The sequence below is a fragment of the Bombus terrestris genome, chromosome 18 (assembly GCF_910591885.1).
Source record: "Bombus terrestris chromosome 18, iyBomTerr1.2, whole genome shotgun sequence".
NCBI classification, from domain to species: Eukaryota; Metazoa; Arthropoda; class Insecta; order Hymenoptera; family Apidae; genus Bombus; species Bombus terrestris.
Window position 1 is genome coordinate 4580444 of NC_063286.1, and position 17902 is coordinate 4598345.

At 28.5% G+C, this 17902-nt stretch overlaps 1 long non-coding RNA gene across 1 annotated transcript; it reads left to right on the forward strand.

Annotated features, from left to right (window-relative positions):
- The first annotated feature begins 9682 nt into the window (after window positions 1-9682).
- Window positions 9683-11715, forward strand: LOC110120072. The gene is made up of 3 exons (XR_002308678.2): window positions 9683-9790; window positions 9877-10045; window positions 10124-11715. It is a non-coding gene; the product is annotated as an uncharacterized LOC110120072 (long non-coding RNA).
- The last annotated feature ends 6187 nt before the right edge of the window (window positions 11716-17902 follow it).

Here is a 17902-nt window from a genome sequence, read left to right on the forward strand (position 1 = left end):
TTAAATAAATAATTTTAATAAACTAGCTACTATACCATTTTTGTTATTATTGATATATATACACATATTTTATTTTAGTAGTTAAACATATATTTTCAATTAGTCGAGAAAAATCATTTTTTAAAACAGCAAAACATAAATTGAAGTTCAACCAGTATAAGTATTAAATAATTAACTGTAATACATCATATTACATATACAGTTATCAAGAATTATGTTCTTCCTCCTTAAATATGGTATAAAATTATTTTCTGCTAAATTTATAAATCAAATCTAATCTACGTGTATTACATAGATTATTAAGGAAATAATTCGTTAGAATATCAACCGAGTGAAGTATAATGCTTTCCACTATTAATGCCTTGGTGAATAGTCGCATAAATAACAGAAGTCCTACATCTTGTCAAATGGAATGGGAACTTCATTAGGAAGCTAATACGAATATAATGTCAGTGATTATTAGATATAATGTCATATGATAACCTGAATTATCATTTAATATTCCTATCTATTTTGAATTGGTTTTAAATGTACATGATCTAAAACTTTCACGATATAACCTAAAAAATAAATATCTACTCAAATGCGTAAAACGAACATACTTTTACACATGAAAGGAATGAAAGGAATTTAATAGAAATAACAATTTTTCAAATAATTTTTAATCATTTTTTATAATAAATTTTTTCTAGACATTCCTTAAGTAATAGATGAGAGATATAAGAGCTATGTTTCAGAGATGCACACTGTAATTCCTTCTTGATATTACTGTACATTATATGTTATGTAATATTATATGTTAAGAAGCAATGTTGAAAGTCAACTAATATTCATTTCTATCTATAATTTTAATTAAACTGGAGCGCACAAACTAACACACTGTGACAAGGATAGTAAATTATGCCACAGCACACATGATATATATAGACAATATGAGCATTATATGAGCAGCAAAATTATCAAAAAAATATTTCAAAGTGATAAATTTGTGTTACCTCATATTTTCATGGATAATATTCTCTTGGAAACTGTTTCTAATAGACTACTGATTTTGATTTGTGAAAAATTTGAAGATATCTACATAATATGCAAAAATATATAACATATCCAAAGTATTCATTATAATGTCTGGGATATAAATATTTAAATTCCATTTCTTTAGTCATATTTACAAACATATGAACTTGCATAAACGCCCATACTCTAATTATTAAATATTGTTATACCCTAAAAGTAACAGAAACAAAATTCAAAAACTAAACATTTTTACACATGTTGCATATATATTATATATATTATTTATTGTATAAATATTATAATTAATTATAATTTTGCTATTATTTACAATTTACTATGCGGCATATTATAATTAATAAATATTATTATATAACAAATATTATGTTATATGTATAATATAAATATAGTACAATAAAATATTAATATTGTATAATATTATATGACATTATATTATATTATATAATGTTATACTATATTTATACTATATTTATTTTTATATATTTTCAAAAATATATTTTGGATGATATTTTTTCATAAAACATTATTTAAACATTGGTACAGCCTATATCAATTTTTGGACCCATTCACTTGTCTTTGTTTTATTTAGATTTTGGTTCATTGCCAGTGTGGGGGACGTGGGCCAACTGCATCAAATAAAATCACGACGAGTATAAAATCAGTGTCAGCTTGATACGAGTTATGTGCATGCTACTATATGTCACATATATACATACATCCCGTGATACGTATATTCAATCCGCGTTTCTAACATACATGCAAGAACATTAAAGCTTCGTCCGAATGATGATGATTCAAAAGCCAAGGGAATTTCATCAAGTTACTGATAAAACGGTAAATTTGTTAAATCCATTTCCGATGAAATCATATGGGGTATGCCGAGTTTGTCTGCATTAAAAATAATGCTGTCAAGGTTGAAGTGTAAATAACGAGCATTCAATACTACATAAGCATATCAATATGGCTAGTGTTAAGTAATTGCATTAGATAGTCTACTTAATTGATTGATACTGTGCAGTATGTATTAGATATTTTAATAAATTATATAGTACAGTGCAATTTAGTTAAGATAAAATAGTAATGAATATTAATGAATACAATAGCAGATTGTAATAAATGTGAACCATGATTGTAACCTTTATAGCTTGTATTTCTATCAATATTTACTAACATTGGGATGACTAATCTGTAATGTACATATATAGGCTTTTATATTATAATAAAACAATTAAATCAAAATATTAAAATGAAATAAAACTTAAATGCTTAAATGCCCAAAATTTCGTAATTCAATGAATAGATGTTTATAATTCAAGTGATAGGATGAAAATAAATAGGTACATGTAATTTTACTTCTGTTTCAATGAAAACATCAATTAAGTCAAAAATGCGAGCATGGTTTTAGTAATTGCAACAGCAGAAAACTTAAAACCCATCGTTTTGACGTGTTAAATAAATTAAAGTAACAATATTCTAAAAAATTATTTGTGTTCTTCCAAAATGTAGTAGATATCTTTATTCATTTGAACAAAAAAATATCTGCCCGAATTAATCATTCAGTAATTCATATGTGAAGTGGAGTAAACGGTATGATGCAAGAACATCGTTAAATCATAAACTTGTTACTTTTGCTGGAAACACGAATAATATCATAACAGTAAAAATATGATTCACTGATTAAAAAATTTGCCAAATTTCTATTAAAATGAAGATTACGTTATTTATTAATAAATAATAGCTTGGCTATTAAGATCGTTTAAAGCTTTCTATAAATTATGTATAATTTTAGAAAAAACAGTTTACTTTCAAAAAAATATGAAAGAAAGTAGAGAAAGTGAAAGCATTATTATTAAACATAATACATTTCTGTATATTGGCATCAAAATGCATTAGATTCGTACGTAATTATCAAGTCCATATAAAGGAGAACAAAGTTTATTTATTCTATGTTAGTATACGCATATATTGTAGTAACTTTTCTATCTTATTTTTCATTCTGTTTGATAAATGTATCTCATTCATGATATCAGAGTCATAAGCAAGAATTAAACCCAAATTATGACGTTTGCAACGATTAGAGTTCACACACAGAAGGTTAATGACTTCGTATAAACATGCAAACTTATTTAGTTTACCATCTATGTAGTACAAATAACATTGATGCTTATTGACATCGTGAGGCAATGAAGAATGAGACACCACACCGTAAGTATTACTACATAACCAATTACTACATAACCTATAACATATAACCAATGTAAAATATGTAAAAGGTAAAAATTGAAGAATTCACTTTTTAATTTATAATATTATATATTGCGCCTTATTTTAATACTGCTAATAATTCTTGTGAAATTAAAAAGTATTGTTATGCCAAAACAATATCCTTCAAAATTAGTCTTATGTCACAATTATTTCAGACACAAATTCTCTTTTTCTCTTGATTCTTCTTTCAAAATAAAATTACTGCAAATATATAAAATATTAAGATTATTATACAAAACAGCATATAGGTATATGATATAACTGTAAAATACTACAGTATATATAACTTGTAGAAATTTATAGATACAGAATTATGTATCAAGAATTATTTCTAATATAGCATAATGTAAAACTATATCTTACAACGAATTAAAAGACAATTTTATCAAATTTTTAGTGTCATATCTATACGTTAATTTGATGGAACGTCTGCGACTATTTAGTAATTGTATTTGGTAATTAATAAATAAAATAATAAAAATAAACTGTATTTGATAATTCGATAATTTAGTAATGTAGTTGATTTAGTTTATGCCTTATAGAAGGCAACTAGTATTTACTACCGTATGCAAATGTTAAATCGAATAAGGAGATGCAATGTGCAATTTAATTTCTATGCCAAGTAAAAGATTTTTTGTTTATGTTATGTTGCTGCTGAGCGACAGACATTTCTGATGAAATCACGGAAAGTTGTGTAGTCAGTGACTAGTTTGCAATATAAAAATCTACATTGTACATAAATATATGTCATTCGAATGCAGGGCTACTGCAGGTACTGCGTATAACGAATATTCTATGTACCTGTTCATGAATTTTGCGATATGCATCAAAAAGCTGAGAAAATAATAGCGATCAAAGAAATTATTTAGTTAAGATATTAAAATCATTAAAAGGAAAATCTAGACTATACACATATAAATAAACTATATACATGCTTATAATTAAATGTATATATACACTATAATTAAATTATGTTTATATTAATTATGTTTAATTATGTTTAATAATTAATATGTTTATATTAATAATAATTAATATAATTTATATTAATAAATAATTAATATTAATAATTTATAAAATGTAATTAATATGTTTATATTAATTATTAATTATGTTTAGTTATATATAGAACTGAGTAATTTTATAAGACAAAAAATAAAAAAAACAGGAGGCTTGTGATTTATAAAATATAAACATATGAAATGTGTGTGTGTGTAATTAATATGTTAAAATGTCACTTTTCTTAGAAATTATATATCAATATCTTCACTTTTCTCAGAAATTTAACATTATGTTTATATTAGCTATTTATTTGAAGAAAGCTTACTTGAAAATATATCTTTATTACTTTTTTCTGATAAATAAAATTTCAATTACTATCGAGATGTATGTTGTACTTAGTATTTATATTTAACTCATTATTTTTTTTCTCATAGTTTCATATTTAATATTTTTAACATATCTGTAAATATTAGCTATAATTTTTTTAATTGTATTTCATTTTCATATATTGTCATATACAATATACATATTATAAAATACAATAAAATAAAAATAAAAATAAAAAATAAAACGAAATGAGTAGAACAAAAAATAAAGTAATGAATATATATCGCATAGAATTATGAAATATTAAAATGTGGAAATTTTAATTATTTAATTAAATTTGAACAAAGTAATTAATCATCATGTATTTTTAATGATATACAATGCCATATTACATAATGTGTCATTGAACTGATGCTACTTTCAACTTAAGAGAAAGAGAGAGGGAGGATGGAGACGGCGCATATATAAATAGAAATTTTATTTTTTTTAATCAAATATTATTCCTAAAAATATATTAATCTATTTACAATATCTTTATTAATATACACAGTTTCTTAATATTTTAGTATTTGACACCCTTTCCTTTATCAAAACATCAGGTGGCGATATTGCTGATGATTAATGATTGGAAATCAATTATCTGATCTTCAAAATTAATTCAGTTGGTCTCCAAACGTCGCATCACTGGATTTCTTTGCTGGAAAACTTTGAAGGAAAAATATCAGATTTATTACATAATAGAAATCAAAATAAGCATATAAAATATCTTTCATAATAAAATTCACAAAAATAAAAATAAAAATAAGCAACACTCTGAAGTGGTATTAAAATGAATATTGTTATTGAAGTATTATTATTATGTATTGTACTTGCATAGTATTATTAAAATAAATTATATTATTAAAGTAAACGTGTCACCAATCTGTCTATGTGCTCTATCGAAATATAGCAATTTGATGCTATTTCATATTTTTATAATAATCCTTTTGATGAAGCATATTTACGATCCCATATTGATATAATATCTTTCATTGTAATCATCAACATAAATATGAAATATTCCCTGTTACATATGAAACATAAATGCTTTCCATTATAGAAAAACCTAGTGACGGTAATGAATCGTGAATTTAAAGTATTAACAAATTAATACAAACATATAAAGAAATTATTTTTAAGGCATACATAATACAACGTGGTCTGCTGCAGTTGAAAATCTGTTTCGTTAAATTAATTTTTTATTCACAAAGTAACGAACCTGTGTAATGAAAACTTTGAATGATGCAATTTATAACCTATGCAAATAACCAATACTTAAAGTGAAGGTTATGGTTTTTTGCGCTTTGACATTGTCTCTATGCTCAGTTTATTTTCATTGTCATAAAATACATTAATACTTTAATACCTGAATTCAAAGTTTAAATATTTTATTTTACGCTTTAAATTCTTACAAGCCTGGGCTTCGACCAGCGTGAAAGGCAAATGCCTGAAGTAAATCCTAACTGCATATCGCATCGTAAAGCCGACAAGCCAACCGACCTACCAACACAATACCAAACAAACACAGCATTTTCAATGGTCGCGTGCCAGCAGTGTTAGTAGATATACGATATACGGTCAAACCTGACGCCGCGCCAGGGAGCCACTAGGATTATTGTTCGTGAGGACAAAGCTGATGAGTAATTAGGAAGCCTTTAGAATAGAATCATTTGCGGACGAACCTGCGTCACGGAAATTACGTGACTGAACATAATGCTAATAATAATGAAAGAGAGCATGTGTTGAGAGTACGTGTTACCTTCCTTTTCTCGGCACACGGTTTCGACATATTGGAATTTTTCTGCGATTAAGGGCAGCCTGTAGAAATTTCGAACAGAATTTAGGTTATCTTGCAGATACGGTAGGGTCAACGCTGATAGAAAGAAAGCTTTAGTCTGATCTCACTAACAACCCGGTGACACTTTTCATAACGTTCTATCCGAGGAGCGTAATTTTTCGAAAGGTAGAATTATCGAAATTCAGGCGGGGGTGGATCAAAGAGTCTATTTTACGTATATGGAAAATATAATCCTTTAAAATTTCCAGGGACAATACCTTCCAGATGTTCATCAGAATTATTCAAAATTGTTATTCTAGCGTAACCGCAATTGTGTCTCATTGTATAGAAAAATGTTTGAAAATAATGTTTCATAGAATTCAAAAAGTGCAGTTGGAGACCAGATATTCTCCGTCCGTAACAAGGTTATCAAAAGAAAAATATTTTATTTTCTGTTTCACTTCATGTAAAGTACTATTTTATTTACATTTGATACCGCTTTATTTGATCTGTAAAACTATTATTTAAAATAGGATTTCAAATATTTATTCTCTACATTTTGCCCAACTCTGACTCTATTCGTATCTACATACGGTCATGTTCGTGCTCGAAGAATGTTAAAAAGAAAATTGTATGTTTCGCCATATACGCAGGTTGCGACAGAGGGAAATTACATCCATTAGCAAATTTTTTATATTTGCTCAATTACGACTAGACCAGCTCATAAATGATGATTACGTAACAGTAAAAGTAACCATCGATAGTACCGGTATATACCATATGTATACGGTATGTATTAATTCGAATGTACTTACCAGATAATTTCAAGTCTAAAGTTACGATACATAAAAGTTCCATGATTTCGAAGAGGAAATTTTATTTATTAGATCAACTTCTTTCGTCAACTTCCTCTTTTTAAACGGAAATTATATTTTTGTCTTCAGATTCTTATTTTATAAATTATACTTACCTACAATAAGTATTAACTTATTATAAATCATTAACCATGTCACTGCGCCACGCCAGAGAAAATTACTTATAATTCTCAATGCGAGAATTGTTAGTAAAATAAAAAGTAAAATAAAAAAAAATTCTTATTTTATGGGAAAAAAGAAAATACTTTCATATGGGATATTTTTTTATCAGACCATCTGTTACGACCGTTCGCGGAGAGACGCGGTCGCTAGGAAAACGCGTCAGCGAGAAGAGTAACTTCTCGCTACGATTCTGTTAATCGATGCCGCGAAATAGTCGTTCCCCTGTTTCGGTTGAGACAACAGAGGTGGTTCAACTGAATGTAACACTGTATTAACAGGTTAATATAAAATAATATATTTAACAATAATGTGGTGAATGTAGTACAGAAAATTGTTTACGATCAATGCTTTACGATATTATTCGATGTAATCGGTTTGAATTTGATCGTCAGACCTCTCGATGTGTAACGTTCGATTCGTCAGAAGGAACTGCTCCTCTTTCGATGATTTCTTTGTCTCATTTTGAAGATGACCCCCACTATGCTCGGGTCACGCCACCGTTCGCGCCTATGATCACGTATGTCCGTTCTTGTGTGGAAAACGTAACGGATAAAATTCGACGTTTCGAGAGCTCGCTGCTTGGCGACAACTATGCGCTCGTCGATACATTATATATGATTCGGCGGTCAGATAAAACGATCTGCCTGCGACACTGTAGGGCCGCGAGCGACGGTTAGAAAATACAGCCTGTGGTAAGCCTCGTGGCGTAACACCATCTTTTATAGACTTCATCTTAAAAAGATATTTAATTAAAATAAAAATTTATTTCCGTTTCACTATTTCCAAAGTAGAGGATAGAAAATTAAGCGATACAAACCAAACTACTTCAATTTTTCTAGTCACTGTTGGGTTATGAAGTAAAATAAATAACAATTCCATCTTTTTACATTACTTTTTTATTACATAAAGAATCACAATGATTTTGCACAATCTTCATAAAAGATTTTCAAAATATTCTCCATTTTATGCTAGACGATAGAATATGTTTTCAAGATCAGAAAAATGGAAAGTGTGAATAGAACTGAAAGGAAATTGATGTTCAAATAACATTGAAGACGCCTAACAAATAAAAAATAAATGCGATAATGGGAATATTTACATTTCAACTATTCACATAAACACTGTGTATAGGGTATTCATCACAAATTATTATCATAGGTTAACGCCGGACTGAGCAGGAAGAGATAGGCGAAGAAGTAATGATAGTTGAGGGAAGGGGGATTATAACACCAAATCAGGTAACGAGGGAAGTATATACAGGGTGTACAAAAAGTAAGCGTAAAAACCACAATAGAGTGATTTTGACCTCTAAATCGGTGGAGATTTGTAAACAAAATTTTGTGCAAAATTGATTTTCAAGGACAATTTTTTTTTATTGCATCGTATTCTTCTCATTACGAAGATGAAAAGTATCACAAGAACCATAGGTCGCAACTCAACTGTCTTATTAGAAAAAGATGTTGAAATTTTAATTCTTCTGAAATTGAATTTGATTCTTATTGATATTCAAACACTATAGTATTTTATCTATTACTAATCTGTATATTTGAACATAATTAAATTAACGTACTTTTTGTTTTTTATTGTAATAAAGCATGTATTCTTCTTAACGATAACGCAAATTTTATTTACAAATTTTATTTCAACCAAATAATTTGTGGCGTAACAAATAATATATTAGGAAATGTATTATTCGTACTGTATTCATGTACTAAATGTATTATTTCGCAATTCGGACGTTCAATTTTCTACAATGATTTTACATAAAAAACACATATATATATTATATGAATTTTTTCAATGTCAATACCTTCTTGGATAGTCTTTTGTTTTATTACATGTCGTAATCGATTTGGCATGTATGTTATAATTTTTTGTAAATAATTTTGTACGATACACTTACATTCTTCTAATAATCTTTGTTTTAATTCTTCCTTCAACGTTGTACGTAGGAGATACAAGAAATCACTAAATTAACAGGTCACCAGCGATTGGTTCGCGTCGTAGTTCGAACGTTCACAAATCAGAAAATAAATTCGGTGCTTTAGATATGATAATAAAGTTTATTGAATCCAACAGAATAACGGCTCAGAGTGTTATGACAGACTGTGTACGATTCAGAGTCTTGCAATACAATGTCGCGTGCTGATTTTGGCAGCGTTTTTATATGTTAGGGTTTGGGCCCTCTGGAGGGGCTGCCGTCGGCTGCAGGTCAGAAGCGCCCATTTGTCATTTGGACACGGTTCTCTGAGCCTGCGGGATGTTTCTGTTTAGACACAGGGCCATCCAATTGTCATTTTATGACCCTGTAATTAGTCTCTTCACTCTTCACAAATAATGAAGGTTGGGATTATTAGGAACTACATTATTTGTCTTGTTAATTTGTCATTGCAGATAACGAGTACAACATGTTTACAACTTCAATCTCCCAAGTGAACTACATGAAATTACTATATATTACGAGCCGGTTCGCCAATTTTTGAACGTAATTTTTGAACTGGTTACCGTGAACGGAATGCAGACTTGCTCTTCACATGCAGCCTCTTTGTTCATAAGATTTGAGGTTAGTGAATCTTTTTCTGTGAAAGAAGGAATTGTTTACAGTTCAAATAAACAAATTACATCCGTTCAACAATTACAGCTTCCGATTGAATATGGTTTTTACCGTACAAAGTCAATACGTATTTTAAGGAGTAACCTGGTGGAAATATCGAGGAGAAGAGGAAAGAAAAAGTAAAGAAAGGAAAATATGGAATATATGGGGTACTTAACCTAACTTGATCGTCTTAAGTATCTCGGTTATTCTTTATGTTGGAGAAAAATATCAGAGGAAGAGAACATTCGGTTCGAAAATGCAAATGTGATGATAGACAAAAAGATTTTTCAAGGTCAACATATTGCACACCATTGAATTTAGTTTCTTATGAGCTATAGTTATAATGAAAATATGTACCTTGAAATCTCGAAAAAAGTGACCTTGAAAAATTTTTTTTCTCCCTTCGAACCGAATATTCTCTCTCCTTGATACTTTCTCTTATCATAAGAAATAAGAGAGATATTTAAAATGGTCAAGTTAAGTGAAATGCCCTGTGCAATAGAAGATCTAATGCATCCATGTGCAATAATATATCGTACTAGATTTATGTTATGTAAATTTATGTTTCCGTAATCTAATTTCGTTATGGTAATCTAATTGTAAATAGTTTATGTAACATTTTGTTGCCATCTATAACCGTGACTTTTTCGTTTATGCTTTGTACCAGTAATATTTCCAAAATATGGTGTTTCTTATGCCAAAACACAATCTTCTGTTAAGTTCGTAGTAGGATTATATCACACGGTTTTTCATAATGTAATAAATTAAAAATCAGAATCCATTGATAACGAACGTCTTAAATATCAAATAAACAATACTATCAAAGCATTGTTAATAACGTTCTGTGATATATTTATAAAGATTGCTAATCTTTTGATGGGACGTTTACCACAAATTATTAAATTTATATAATTATACTGAAGATAAACCATAGTTAATTTATAGAAATAATAAGCTAATTTACATAATGAGTATGTTTTAAATAACTTCAATTTTAAGAAACAATAAACACAACTTTTGACCATCATCTTATGTAATTATTAATAATATTAGTTTCATTTAGTCTGTTATTTTATTTCACTATAATAATAACATTCTTTCTCTATTTATCAATCGATTTTGTTTATTTCATTAAATATGTTATATGTCAGATCATGCAAATATGGAAATTAGTCTAAATAAACATTAACAAAGAGATAGGAGAAACATATTTGAATTTTCACGATAAGAAATAGAAAGTAAGATAAGATAATGTATGCTAGTTTGCAAAAGCAGAAGTACACGTATTTTTAAAATCGGAGATAATGAGATCTACATCATGACAGGCAATTGTGAAATACCTTGCGCATTTGAAATGCATACATTAACTGTTATCGCGACTCGGTTGCTTTATGATAAGAAATTACCATATTTAATATCATGTGTTGCACACTTTATTCTCTAATGCGGTATCTTGAAGCAAATAATGGCAACTGCAGGAAGTGATGAACAGAGTTTGAATTAGTGCTTTCTGCTCAGATAGTCTCTTTCTTCAATTATTAATTATAGTTAATATAATTGCGATTATTTAATTAGGCCAACCAAATAGAAATATGTTGTCAAATAAATATCTGTCAAATAAAATAAATTCCTTTATGTCAAACTTACTTTTACTGGAAATTCTTATTTATTTATTTACTTATTTATTTATTTATTTATTTATCTTATTTATTTAGCTACCTTTGCTTAGAATTGTTGTCAAAGGGATATTCAATAAAGCAAACTTACGTTGTAGAATATTTGTTTGAATTGGTAGTGATACGTCCGGTGACTTTATGTAACCAAGAATCTACCCCTTGGTCAAGGTAGCCACTAGTTGTGCAAATATATCAGGTCTGTAAATATGAAACCGGAATTTGCCCATAGATGGCCCTAGCTGATAATGTAGTTATCACTAACCTGCGTCATTGATGCCAAAAATCTTTGTTGACATCTCACAAACATTTTCGACTCAGAACAATACAAGTTTCATACAACAGCATAGTTTGCAATAGCGTTGAACATGTCGAATTTTATGCCTGGAAACTACGATTTGCGGACAGCATTGATTTTCTGTTACCATTTGAAGAAAACTGCTGCGGAATCGCATCGAATGCTTGTCGAAGCTTACGGTGAGCATGCTCTTGGTAGATCACAGTGCTTTGAGTGGTTTAAAAAATTCAGAAGTGGCAATTTTGACGTGAGGAACGAAGAACGTGGATCAGAAGGGTGTGATCTATTATGAGCTGTTAAAACCTGGCGAAACCGTTAATACTGAGCGCTACCGACTACAAATGATCGATTTGAATCAAGCTTTGCGTGAAAAACGACCAGAATATCAAAAAAGGCAACACAAAGTAATTTTGCTTCATGATAATGTACCATCGCATACAGCAAAACCGGTCAAGGAAACGATCGAAGCGTTCAGTTGGGAAACACTTTCGCACGCGGCTTACTCACCAGACTTGGCTCCGTCCGATTACTATTTATTTGCATCGATGGGACAGGCACTTTCTGACCAGCACTTCACTTCTTACGAAAATGTACGAAAATGGCTGGATGACTGGTTTGCCTCAAAAGAGCGACAGTTTTTTTGGCGTAGCATCCACCAATTGTCAGACAGGTGGGGAAAATGTACAGCTAGCGATGGGCAATACTTCGAATAAAATATTTTTACTCATTTTCATACAATAAACGTGTATTTTCTATACAAAAATTCCGGTTTCATATTTACATACCTGGTATAGCACAATTTGTCTTTAGCCATACATATTTCATTGTTTTTCTGACCATATTATAAACATTGATATCTAAAAAACTGCTCAAAACCAGTAAAAAGAAAGTAGCGATTCATGTGGTTGGAACAACTCAGAAGGATTTTTTCTGTACAAAGCCATCAGAAAATTCAATCAGTAAAAGAAAGGTTAAAGTTGCAGGATTAGCAGTAAATTGGCTTAAAATGTATTGGATAAAGTTAGAAAGGTCAAAAAACAACATCACAAGATTCAAATGTGATTTTAACAAAGATGCAGAGTTCAATGTCATTAATAGCTAAGTTGGTAACAGATAGATCCAGTAGTTCTAGAAAATCTGAATCAACCTGTACAATATGGCAGAGTAGCAAATTTGTGACAAAAAGAGAGATGTGCTGATCCTGTTGAAATAAATTCCTTCTATTACACACAGTTATTAAAAAGATTTCAGCATAAATCATGATGATGAGTGCTTGAATAGGTTTAACAAAAAGGACATTATTTATGTTTATGATAATAACATTAAAATTTACACACTAGTAATAATAGTTTTATGTAATAAAATTTTGTTTAAATATCAATTTGATGATATTAAACATTTTCTTTTTATTTTCATTAGCCAAGTCTATTAACTCTCTTAATTATGCGAAAGTTGTAATAATATTAACAATTATTCCCAGCATACTATTCATATATTTTGCATGTCGCTAGATAAAAATTACATTTACAATAATAAATTCAACAATGTTTAAGTTTATATTAAGATACATTACATTAATATACATTATATATTATATACATATTATAGAAGCAATTTTAAAAAACAATAAATATAACCACATCAATTTTGTCCACTTTTTATTTTGTGAAGTTAACCGATTTAGCAAATGAGCAGCTCATACGTGCATGAACGCATTTTATGTTCTCGATTACAAGTTTGCAACAAGTCTTCATATTGCAATATGTTAGGTTGACAACTAAGTGATTGCGGATTTTATCATTAGCTGGTATTGACAAAATCCGCAATCACTTAGTTGCCAACCTAAAAGGTACTTCATTTCGCCAGTAATTACTTGAACATTATAAACTCTAATCTTTCACAAATTTATTACCATTTTTACTTTTATACTATCGTCACTTATTACTACGGATAAATGCATAATCGATACAGTTTATTTATTTCAAGGTTATTAAAAAAGTGAGAGAATTTCAGCAGCAAACCAATTCGTTTTGTTATAATTTTATACATGAATGCAATGATTGACTTAAAGCAAAAATATTTCTAAAAATTGTATAATAAGTAATTCAACGATAATTACTTTTACCAATGATCAAACTAATTGAGAATAATTGTTTACGTGGTACATTTTGTTTCCATCGTCAGAAAATTTCCTCCTCTTTCGTTAAAGCATACAGATAATAAGCAAAGTATGAATTCGAAAATCATTTTAATTTGTAAACTGTCAGAATTATATTACAAAATCTTGTTATCACGAAATTTGAAGAAAATACACGATTTGAATGTATCTTAATTTTAATTGCTTTAGTTAAAAATGAAAAGTAAGTCGAGCCTCAAAAAGACAAGTAACAAACGCAAAATGAGTTCATTTTACGATTTTACTAGTTTTCTCAATTATATTCTCCAGAACAATTTTTAAAATAAATTTTGTTTACCAAAACATTGCCTTTGCTTTGATTAATTATTGAATTGTCCAGTAAAAATAAAATGAATATATTTGGAAGATATATCAATAAACGTATCGTTATTCAAAAATACTATTACCACTCAGAATCAGCAAATTTTACGTTATCGATGATTTATAGACCCAAAGATCCGCCGTGCGTAATACCGGCTATAAATCTTTGTCGTTCTATTGTCTACAGTGATAGCTGCACGTATACTAAAATACATACAAAACGTAATTCTATCTTATGTGTACGATAATGTATTGTAACTTACAAGTTCTTTTTTCTCGTTATTTAATTTTACTTTACAATTTGACCAGCTGAACACTTGGTAAATATTCCTAACCTCAACGAGATGCCATCTTCGAGTTTGACTATTTTATTTCTTCAGTGAGGTCAGTGGAGTGTTTTCTTTTTAGTCTTTTTAAAGTACAAATTGTCTCAGATTTTGCTTATCAAATGGTAACAGCATATTCTATGAGGAAATGTATACTATATACAAGGTGTGTAAAAAGTAAATGTAAAAATCACCTGTGGGTTGGAGGAGCTTTGTAAACAAATTTCGTGCAAGATTTCACCTTGAACATGATTTTTTAATGCCACGTATTCTACTTTGCACCCTGGTATGTTACCAACGAAACAATCCACCGTGACCTCAAGATACCTACAGTCAAAGATGAAATACACAAGTCCTGAAGCAGATATAACACAAGAGTCAACAACCACCACAACCCATTAGTCACCCAACTACTGGACACGACGGGCCAGATCCGCAGACTAAAAAGAAAATACCCTCTAGATTAAATCCTTAGTTTCTACTAGAACCAACAATATAAAACTATTATAATCCATGCCATTGTATCACTCCAAATTAAGTTACTGAAAATTCTCAACGAGAATTGATTGTAAATATTCTAATAAATAAATAAAAAAAAAAAAAAAAACGTATTCTACTCGTCACGAGTAACCAAAATCCCAAAGGAACATGAGTAGTGAATGACCCCTTCTCCTGGGAAAAAAGTATTAAAATTTTCATCATTTTCGTATTTACATTCTGCAGTCGAATGGAAGAAAAATAGCGTCTATAAAAATAGCATTGTTGTGTTCTTTCTTGTGTCTTTCTTTTAAAGACACGTCTTTTACAGCAACGCATCTTTATACAAACATGGAACCTAATCTGTCAAACGTTGTGATTTTTATCTTGATAAAACAAAATAGATCGTAAGTAATTCGATGAAATAATATAAAACGAAAAATGTCGTGTATTATTTCCTTATAAAACGAGAGAAACTTCTCGGACGACTTAATGTATCGCATATCTTCCTTTCCTTTTTTTCTTCTTTCCTTCCTTTTCTCTTTCTGCATATTTAAGCATTTAATGTCACATTTCTACATTTTCACTAAATTCCTTCTCACCATTACGTATTGACATTTTATGGTAGAAACTACATTCGGTCAGATGTAATTATTCAACTGCTGTTATCTGTTCAAATTATAACATTATATAAAATATAAATATAAATATATACATATAGGATAAACGAAGTGACGACTCTACAGTGGTATAATTTCATGTAATACGTTTAGGAAATGTGAGCGTAAGAATCGCAAATATCTTTCTATCGATATAGACAAAAAGTTAGAGCCAATAATATGATTGCTAATAATTCATGACCTTATAAGCTTATGGTGAATCTTTCAACCATTACATATGGATTTCTGTAAGTTCAAATCCTAGCATTTTGTCGATTGAGAATACTACGAACTAGAGGAATTGCTTTTGCTATCCGTAAATAATATACGATTTAAAAGTGTTGAACGTGTTACAATTTATGCAGCATCCAACGATATAAACTTCATCGAGAGCATAATCATTTGGTTGGAGTGTTTGAATTTCATAATGTATTCTTGTAATTTTAATATTCGTCGCATTGTCATGTGATTTATTTTGTATACGTCCAACAGTGGATAACCACAAGTAAAAGTGATAATTAACCTGTTCTTCTTATATTAATATTATATTATATATTATATATTATATATTATATATTATATATTATATATTATATATTATATATTATATATCGTATATCGTATATCGTATATCATATATCATATATCATATATTGTATATTATTATTATCATATATTACATATTATATATTATATATTATATATCATATATTGTATATCGTATATCATATATCATATATCATATATCATATATTGTATATTATTATTGTATATTGTATATTACATTAATATATAATATTATATATTCTTATATTAATATTATAATATACAATTTTAATATAAAATATAATTATTTTAATATAATTATTATAATATAATACATACACTAACAATGCAATATATAATAATTATACAATTCTATAATATAATAATTATATATTATATTACATTATATATTATTAATATATAATAATATATAATATAATATTAATAGAAGAAGAACAGGTTAACATATTAATATAATATTAATGTAATATGTAATATAATATAATAGTAGTATATAATTAATATATAATATTAATATTAATTCTTGAATACTTGAAATTGTTAATAGCCGCTGAGAATCACACTTCTGTGTTCCAGAATCATTACTCCTATATTCTGATATATTTTACAAACTATTCTGTAATTTCCTGTCACGTTGGAAATAGCACGCTACATTCCCATTAAATGTAAATATAAAGGGAAACACATTGTGAATGAAGTTTAAGAATCATTGAAACCTTAACATGTTTTCCATGAGATGCGACCATTTGCGATCTATGGTTTCTTTGAGACTTTTGTTCCTCGTAACGAGTAGAATACGTTGCATTAAAAAAATCTTGACATTGTAAATCATGCTGAAGGCCAATTTTGTATATACAGCTTTTTACACATCTTCACCGATACAGGGGTATAATATCGCTTTATGGTGGTTTTTATCCTCACCTTTTATACACCCTGTACATATATTGTATATCTGTACATAATTTGTTAACAGATTAGAGCAAAAATATATAATAACAAAATAACTTTTGAAACGATATCACGTTAAATGAACATTATTTCCAACAATTATTCATTAAGGAACAAGACAAGAAGGGTTGATTCTTTGATCCTCAATTATCAAATGTGGGGCACTGGATTGTTTTCTTATGGAAAACTGTGGAAAAAGATTGGCAAAGTATAACATCTGATACACGTCAGAAATATCAAAATGTACGTATACAAGTTTAATATATGATATAATATAAAATCAATAAAATAATATAAAAACAAAAGAAATATTATAAATAAATTTCATGAAATGAGAATATTATTTACAATTCATAAGACTCGAAATTCGTAATACTTT